Raw genomic sequence first — 9,524 nt, 5'->3', positions numbered from 1 at the left:
CCACTGCCATCTATGATACAGTTGGAATCCGACAACCCATGGCATAAAACATGCTTCCACGTTTAGTAGGAATACATTATGACATCTACCAAACCACACCGTGTTCATTGTATCACACTAGATCACACAGTGTATTTGTCATTCTAGTAGCTACACTATTACAAGAACATCAGGCGGTGCCACATCCATCCGTTCCTACTAGACACCATAGCACACGTGTAACATATTTGTTGTTTAACACAAACATTTATAAAAGTAAGTTCACACTTCAAAGTGACCCACGTATTCGAGTTTTATTTACCTGATACTTGACTTGCTGATATGCACAGCAAGAGTGCGTCAGAACAAGGGCTATATACACAGCAAGACGTGTCCAACTTTGGGGGATACATGAGAGAAGGCTGAAGGGTTCTAACTTTTGATTGTTTATCAGGGGTTAGCGCGGACGCAGACCCCCACACTTATAAATTACGTACTCGAGTCACCCGCATTTGGGGTGATCGCAGGGGTCAGCCAAACCGAGGTGCAATGGAAAGGCCTCGCCCTGGGAGGACCGCCTTGCGGATCATGGTGACCTCCCGTACCAGGTAAGTATGCTTGTTTCAAGGTCCAATCACCTTTTACACAACCAGTCCATAGCTTTCACTCTGGTGTCCTCGATCAAGAAGGCTTCGCGGAAATACTCACACAATAGCATAAAACTGGTTTGTTGATATGCACAATTCAGTGATATTTCATGTTAATTGTGATACTACATGACATTTTCAAAAACTCTGTAACATCGTGATATTTATGATAAAAACGTGGTACAGACAATAGCCGCGTTGTTCCCTTTATAGCTCCATACTCGGTCCAGTAGGCGGCACTTCACAGCGCGATAACAAAACTCCTCGCAGCGACATCTCGCGTCAAGGGACTATGGTTTATGAGAACAGTATATGTGATTGTTGTGACGCCGAATACCCTTCAACCAGCGAAATTATTTCTTTCCTTTGTAAATCTGAATGTAAGGGGTTGGTGGGTGTTTTACCCTCGTTAGTCTGCAAACACAAAACTCGTCGAACTCCTCACAGCGACAGCCCGTTAGTCATCACAGCTAGCAACTGGTTAACTAAGGAAGGTGTCATGCGCTGTGTAGGAGCTGTGCGATAACCACTCTTTGTTTCTGCGATCGTTAAACCGACGTCACTGCAGTAGGAACAAACAACGCGATGATGTGCATTTAATAATATGACTATTTTCAATTTGAAATAATATCTCCATGTCAACCTGAGCCCAGAAATGACTTTAGGAAAGACATAATTTCAAATGGTTACTTAAGATTAACCCGAATAAGACAAAATTCATGGTTTTTAAAAATGGAAATTGTCCACAAGTTCCTGACTTGATTTTCAACAATGAACATTTGGAACGTGTACATCAACAAAAACACCTCGGTGTCATCTTTTCAGATAATACAAAATGGTCTCACCATGTATCTGCTGAAATAGAAAAGGCCTCAAAAATTGTTTCCTCATTACGGACGCTAAAGTACGTACTACCTAGACATATCCTTTCTAGTATGTATGAAATGTATATTCGGCCTATTTTAAAATATGCATCTGAGGTCTGGGATAATTGCCCTAGCTTTATTTGTGATAAACTTGAAAAGTTACAACTGAAGCAGCAAGAATTGTAACCGGATTGCCCAAATTCGCTTCAAGATATAGTTTATACAGTGAAACTGGTTGGTTACCACTGAAAGTTAGACGAACACAAAGAAAACTCGGTACATTCTACAAAATTGTTAATATGCAAGCTCCTGCTTACCTGATAGATTTACTTCCACCTTTTACTGAAACCATTTGCGGGTACAACTTGCGTAACAAATCAGATTTGGCAGTTCCTAAATTTCGTACCTCAATTCTACAAAAGTCATTTATTTATGATTCTGCAAGTTTATGGAATGCTCTCTCCTCTACAACAAAATGTACATATTCATTATCAACGTTTAAATCAAAGTTATCTGGAAAAAAGACAAATTTCCAAAATATTTTGTATTTGGTGAAAGAAAGACAAATATACTACACACGAAGTTAAGACATTCTTGTAGTTCATTACATGCAGATCTGTTTCGTGTTAATCTATCAGAGAGTAGAGCTTGCAATTGTGGTGCTCCGGTGGAAGATGCTAACCATTTCTTTCAAAATGTCCAAAATTTGTCAGCTGCCGTTTTGATCTGAAGCCAGACTTTGAACTATCAAAAGTTCACTTAGACATTGATACCATTCTTTACGGCAACCTTGCTCTGCCAAATACTATTAATGAAAATATCTTTAGACATGCGCATAAATACATTGTGCGAAGTAAGCGCTTCGATTAATAAATAAAATGTCTTAATGTTATTATGTCCATTCATTACGTCCATTCATTATTGTTCATGTTTCTGATGGGAGCGGGCGGTAATAAGTTACATAACTTGTGCCCAATCCATTTCAACATTGAATAAAATATGTTCAAACAAACAAACAAACAAACAAACATAATTGTTAAGGTTGGAAATGAAACTTTCCATCACCCTGAAGAACTCTGAAACGGACGCTCCTTCAAGATTGCTCCATCGGGACATTATTTCCGCATTATTCTACATTATCTTTTTTTTTAGGAATAAGGTCATACTATATTCCATTTTGTATAATGTCTTAACGGTTGACACACTGATCAAAGTTGATGTAGAAAAAACTTTCCTTCCTCCGTTCCTGTCTGCGTAATTTACAAAGATAAGCCATGGATTGTTTGGCGTGGGTCCTGGTCCATGCTGAGAGTCACGGTGTTCCTGTTCCGGACTCCCTCGTCCACAGTCACCCGTGATACAGATGGAATCAGACAACCCACGGCGTAAAACAACATGATTTCACGTATAGTAGACATACACTAACCTTTGAATAACATCTAGTAAAACCCTGTTCTTCCGTGTACCAAACTAGATCCCACAGTGTATTTGTCAGTCTAGTAAGTACACTATTACAAGAAGATCAGGTGGAAATAACTTATCATACTATGTACCACATCCATCCGTTACTGCATGGTATTGTCAGTATCCGGCTACTGCATTTTGACAGATCGGTCGTCTTGTATTCATGTTCACAGCAGTAACTCGCACTGAACCATCTACATCTGCAGGAAAACCCAGATAGTTTCTGATTAAAACTACGAGCTGAAAGATATACTTAACAAACCAAAACATTTCAGAACAATAATTTTTTGTGGCGGTAAGTTTCCCTGTTCGTGAAAATCCGAACTTTTTCCTCTTAACAATCTCAATTTCGGCTTTAATATCAGATGATGCCAATAAGACCAGTGAGTGTTACCGCGACCAGAGGCCATGTTACGGTCTAAGGGAGATAACTGCATCCAAGGACTTGTTTTGTGGGCGAAGATAGACCATTCAGTGGTCCAAGCTTGCCCCACATGCTTCTGTTCCTATGAACCTTGCTGCATATGTTTGGCATAGCTGATGCATCGTCGACAGATGAAAAGGCTCCTGCATACATCCGGGGTCTTCGAATACAGTGCACACAATGTGCCGGAAGATAACACTGAGAAACACAACATACATAACTTTTGTATTTACCACATCACATCGTCAAGTTGCAAGCTGCATACTTCAGTCACTCGAAGTAAAGAAACCACGTGACCAGACTGAGCAATATATGTGCAGTTGAGTAGTATGTGTGTAGCATTGTACATTTCCCTAATGAGTGATACCTGACTATGAGGGGATGAAGCTGACGGTCACTAGATATTTACATAACCAGGTAACGTACTGTTTCGTATGTCCTGGCCAGGGAAGAATAAGTAGCATGTTATAGAGAGGTACACATGTTTCCCGTCAAAAGTATATGACAGGTGCGTTTCACACACAACTACTGACATTGGAACAAAGGGCGAAGTTGGCAAAGTATGCTCTGCAAAAATCAAATCAATTAAAAGCCATTGAACAAAGTAACTTGTAAATACAGGTATTTTGCACTGATATGCCCAACTCAGGAATGTCCCATTTACATACTCTCATTAACAACTTACCACCTCAACCTGCATATGATCTGGTACAGCAAATGTCATGCTGACTTGTATGTACTTATGTCCATAAATTCTCAACTCTAAAAGTGAGTGAGTCAGGCGTTGGAATTTAATCCATGAAGCATTCCACTGATAATATACGTTTGTCAAATTGGGCAAGAAAATAAAGGACAATAGCAAGGTGTCCAAAGTTGGTGTTGATACACAAAAAAGTTAACTTTCCTTCCTCCATTCCCGTCTGTGTAATTTACAAAGATAAGCAACGGATGGCTTAACGTTTGGCGTGGGTCCTGGTACATTGGTTAAGTCACTGGGGTTTTTTCTGATCCTCTGCTTCTCACCCACTGCCAACAGTGATAGTTGGAATCAGACAATCTATGGCATAAAACAACATGCTTTCACATATAGTATAGGAATATACAATAGCATCTAGTAAAACCAGACACTGTTCTGAATTCTCTAACACTGGATCACACAGTGTATTTGTCATTCTAGTAGCTACACTATTACAAGAAAATCAGGCGGGGCCACATCCATCCGTTCCCACTAGACACCATAGCACACGTGTAACATATTTGTTGTTTAACACAAACATTTATAAAAGTAAGTTCACACTTCAAAGTGACCGACGTATTCGAGTTTTATTTACCTGATACTTGACTTGCTGATATGCACAGCAAGAGTGCGTCAGAACAAGGGCTATATACACAGCAAGACGTGTCCATCTTTGGGGGGGGTACATGAAAGAAGGATGAAGGGTTCTAACTTTTGATTGTTTATCAGGGGTTAGCGCGGACGCAGACCCCCACACTTATAAATTGCGTACTCGAGTCACCCGCATTTGGGGTGATCGCAGGGGTCAGCCAAACCGAGGTGCAATGGAAAGGCCTCGCCCTGGGAGGACCGCCTTGCGGATCATGGTGACCTCCCGTACCAGGTAAGTATGCTTGTTTCAAGGTCCAATCACCTTTTACACAACCAGTCCATAGCTTTCACTCTGGTGTCCTCGATCAAGAAGGCTTCGCGGAAATACTCACACAATAGCATAAAACTGGTTTGTTGATATGCACAATTCAGTGATATTTCACATTATTTGTGATACTACATGACATTTTCAAAAACTCTGTAACATCGTGATATTTATGATCAAAACGTGGTACAGACAATAGCCGCGTTGTTCCCTTTGTAAAGCTCCATACTGGGTCCAGTAGGCGGCACTTCACAGCGATAACAAAACTCCTCACAGCGACATCTCGCTTCACGGGACTACGTGTTACGAGAACAGTATCGGTATATGGTCTCTGTCAGCATGTTTACAAACACGTTTTGTGATTGTTGTGACGCCGAATACCCTTCAACCAGCGAAATTATTTCTTTCCTTTGTAAATCTGAATGTAAGGGGTTGGTGGGTGTTTTACCCTCGTTTGTCTGCAAACTCAAAACTCGTCGGCAATTCACAGCCTCTAACAAAACTCCTCACAGCGACAGCCCGTTCGGCTGCTTCCAGTAATCACTGCTTGCAACTGTTTAATACGCATCCACAACCAATGCGAGAGACCAGAACGATAAGGAAGGTGTCATGCGCTGTGTAGGAGCTGTGCGATAACCACTCTTTGTTTCTGCGATCGTTAAACCGACGTTACTGCAGTAGGAACAAACAACGCGATGATGTGCACTTAATAATATGACTATTTTCAATTTGAAATCGTATCTCCATGTCAACCTGAGCCCAGAAATGACTTTAAGGAAAGTCATTAATTCAAATGGTTACTTAAGGTTAACCCGAATAAGACAAAATTCATGGTGTTTAAACTTGGAACTTGTCCACAAGTTCCTGACTTGATTTTCAATAATGAACATTTGGAACGTGTACATCAACAAAAACACCTCGGTGTCATCTTTTCAGATAATACAAAATGGTCTCATCATGTGTCTGCTGAAATAGAAAAGGCCTCAAAAATTGTTTCCTCATTACGGACGCTAAAGTACATACTACCAAGACATATCCTTTCTAGTATGTATGAAATATATATTCGGCTTATTTTAAAATATGAATCTGAGGTCTGGGATAATTGCCCTAGCTTTATTTGTGATAAACTGGAAAAGTTACAACTGAAGCAGCAAGAATTGTAACCGTTTGCCCAAATTCGCTTCAAGATATAGTTTATACAGTGAAACTGGTTGGTTACCATTGAAAGTTAGACGAACACAAAGAAAACTCGGTACATTCTACAAAATTGTTAATATGCAAGCTCCTGATTACCTGATAGATTTACTTCCACCTTTTACTGAAACCATTTGCGGATACAACTTGCGTAACAAATCAGATTTGGAGGTTCCTACATTTCGCACCTCAATTCTACAAAAGTCATTTATTTATGATTCTGCAAGTTTATGGAATGCTCTCTCCTCTACAACAAAATGTACAAATTCATTATCAACGTTTAAATCAAAGTTATCTGGGAAAAAAGAAAAAGTTCCAAAATAGTTTCTATTTGGTGAAAGAAAGACAAATATACTACACACGAAGTTAAGACATTCGTGTAGTTCATTAGATGCAGATCTGTTTCGTGTTAATCTATCAGAGAGTAGAGCTTGCAATTGTGGTGCTCCGGTGGAAGAAGCTAACCATTTCTTTTTAAAATGTCCAAAATTTGTCAGCTGCCGTTTTGATCTGAAGCAAGACTTTGAACTATCAAAAGTTCACTTAGACATTGATACCATTCTTTACGGCAACCTTGCTCTGCCAAATACTATTAATGAAAATATCTTTAGACATGCGCATAAATACATTGTGCGAAGTAAGCGCTTCGATTAATAAATAAAATGTCTTAATATTATTATGTCCATTCATTACGTCCATTCATTATTGTTCATGTTTCTGATGGGAGCGGGCGGTAATAAGTTACATAACTTGTGCCCAATCCATTTCAACATTGAATAAAATATGTTCAAACACACAAACAAACAAACATAATTGTTAAGGTTGGAAATGAAACTTTCCGTCACCCTGAAGAACTCTGAAACGGACGCTCCTTCAAGATTGCTCCATCGGGACATTATTTTCCGCATTATTCTACATTATCATTATTCTTAGGAATAAGGTCATACGATATTCCATTTTGTATAATGTCGTAACGGTTAGCACACTGATCAAAATTGATGTAGAAAAAACTTTCCTTCCTCCGTTCCTGTCTGCGTAATTTACAAAGATAAGCCATGGATTGTTTGGCGTGGGTCCTGGTCCATGCTGAGAGTCACGGTGTTCCTGTTCCGGACTCCCTCGTCCACAGTCACCCGTGATACAGATGGAATCAGACAACCCACGGCGTAAAACAACATGATTTCACGTATAGTAGACATACACTAACCTTTGAATAACATCTAGTAAAACCCAACACTGTTCTTCCGTGTATCAAACTAGATCCCACAGTGTATTTGTCAGTCTAGTAAGTACACTATTACAAGAAGATCAGGTGGAAATAACTTATCATACTATGTACCACATCCATCCGTTACTGCATGGTATTGTCAGTATCCGGCTACTGCATTTTGACAGATCGGTCGTCTTGTATTCATGTTCACGTAACTCGCACTGAACCATCTACATCTGCAGGAAAACCCAGATAGTTTCTGATTAAAACTACGAGCTGAAAGATATACTTAACAAACCAAAACATTTCAGAACAATATGGTTTTTGTGGCGGTAAGTTTCCCTGTTCGTGAAAATCCGAACTTTTTCCTCTTAACGATCTCAATTTCGGCTTTAATATCAGATGATGCCAATAAGACCAGTGAGTGTTACCGCGACCAGAGGCCATGTTACGGTCTAAGGGAGATAACTGCATCCAAGGACTTGTTTTGTGGGCGAAGATAGACCATTCAGTGGTCCAAGCTTGCCCCACATGCTTCTGTTCCTATAAACCTTGCTGCATATGTTTGGCATAGCTGATGCATCGTCGACAGATGAAAAGGCTCCTGCATACATCCGGGGTCTTCGAATAGAGTGCACACAATGTGCCGGAAGATAACACTGAGAAACACAGCATACATAACTTTTGTATTTACCACATCACATCGTCAAGTTGCAAGCTGCATACTTCAGTCACTCGAAGTAAAGAAACCACGTGACCAGACTGAGCAGTATATGTGCAGTTGAGTAGTATGTGTGTAGCATTGTACATTTCCCGAATGAGTGATACCTGACTATGAGGGGATGAAGCTGACGGTCACTAGATATTTACATAACCAGGTAACGTACTGTTTCGTATGTCCTGGCCAGGGAAGAATAAGTAGCATGTTATAGAGAGGTACACATGTTTCCCGTCAAAAGTATATGACAGGTGCGTTTCACACACAACTACTGACATTGGAACAAAGGGCGATGTTGGCAAAGTATGCTGTGCAACAATCAAATCAATTAAAAGCCATTGAACAAAGTAACTTGTAAATACAGGTATTTTGCACTGATATGCCCAACTCAGGAATGTCCCATTTACATACTCTCATTAACAACTTACCACCTCAACCTGCATATGATTTGGTACAGCAAATGTCATGCTGACTTGTATGTACTTATGTCCATAAATTCTCAACTCTAAAAGTGAGTGAGTCAGGCGTTGGAATTTAATCCATGAAGCATTCCACTGGTAATATACGGTTGGCAAAATTGGGCAAGAAAATAAAGGACAATAGCAAGGTGTCCAAAGTTGGTGTTGATACACAAAAAAAGTTAACTTTCCTTCCTCCATTCCCGTCTGTGTAATTTACAAAGATAAGCAACGGATGGCTTAACGTTTGGCGTGGGTCCTGGTACATTGGTTAAGTCACTGGGGTTTTTTCTGATCCTCTGCTTCTCATCCACTGCCAACAGTGATAGTTGGAATCAGACAATCCATGGCATAAAACAACATGCTTTCACATATAGTATAGGAATATACAGTAGCATCTAGTAAAACCAGACACTGTTCTGAATTCTCTAACACTGGATCACACAGTGTATTTGTCATTCTAGTAGCTACACTATTACAAGAAAATCAGGCGGGGCCACATCCATCCGTTCCCACTAGACACCATAGCACACGTGTAACATATTTGTTGTTTAACACAAACATTTATAAAAGTAAGTTCACACTTCAAAGTGACCGACGTATTCGAGTTTTATTTACCTGATAATTGACTTGCTGATATGCACAGCAAGAGTGCGTCAGAACAAGGGCTATATACACAGCAAGACGTGTCCATCTTTGGGGGTACATGAAAGAAGGGCTGAAGAGTTCTAACTTTTGATTGTTTATCAGGGGTTAGCGCGGACGCAGACCCCCACACTTATAAATTACGTACTCGAGTCACCCGCATTTGGGGTGATCGCAGGGGTCAGCCAAACCGAGGTGCAATGGAAAGGCCTCGCCCTGGGAGGACCGCCTTGCGGATCATGGTGACCTCCCGTACCAGGTAAGTAT

The 9,524-nt window shown here is 40.2% G+C and overlaps 3 non-coding genes across 3 annotated transcripts; all 3 read right to left on the bottom strand.

The window, feature by feature from the left end:
- Positions 1-430: 430 nt before the first annotated feature.
- Positions 431-595, bottom strand: LOC124260045. Its single transcript, XR_006893989.1, has one exon. It is a non-coding gene; the product is annotated as a U1 spliceosomal RNA (small nuclear RNA).
- Positions 596-4,842: 4,247 nt separating this feature from the next.
- On the bottom strand, positions 4,843-5,007 carry LOC124260046. The gene has a single exon (XR_006893990.1). It is a non-coding gene; the product is annotated as a U1 spliceosomal RNA (small nuclear RNA).
- A 4,352-nt stretch (positions 5,008-9,359) lies between these two features.
- LOC124260044 lies at positions 9,360-9,524 on the bottom strand. The gene has a single exon (XR_006893988.1). It is a non-coding gene; the product is annotated as a U1 spliceosomal RNA (small nuclear RNA).

The sequence above is a fragment of the Haliotis rubra genome, unplaced genomic scaffold (assembly GCF_003918875.1).
Source record: "Haliotis rubra isolate DU_JTF1 unplaced genomic scaffold, ASM391887v1 Scf749, whole genome shotgun sequence".
Taxonomy (NCBI): Eukaryota; Metazoa; Mollusca; class Gastropoda; order Lepetellida; family Haliotidae; genus Haliotis; species Haliotis rubra.
This window is presented reverse-complemented; position numbering and strand designations above follow the sequence as displayed.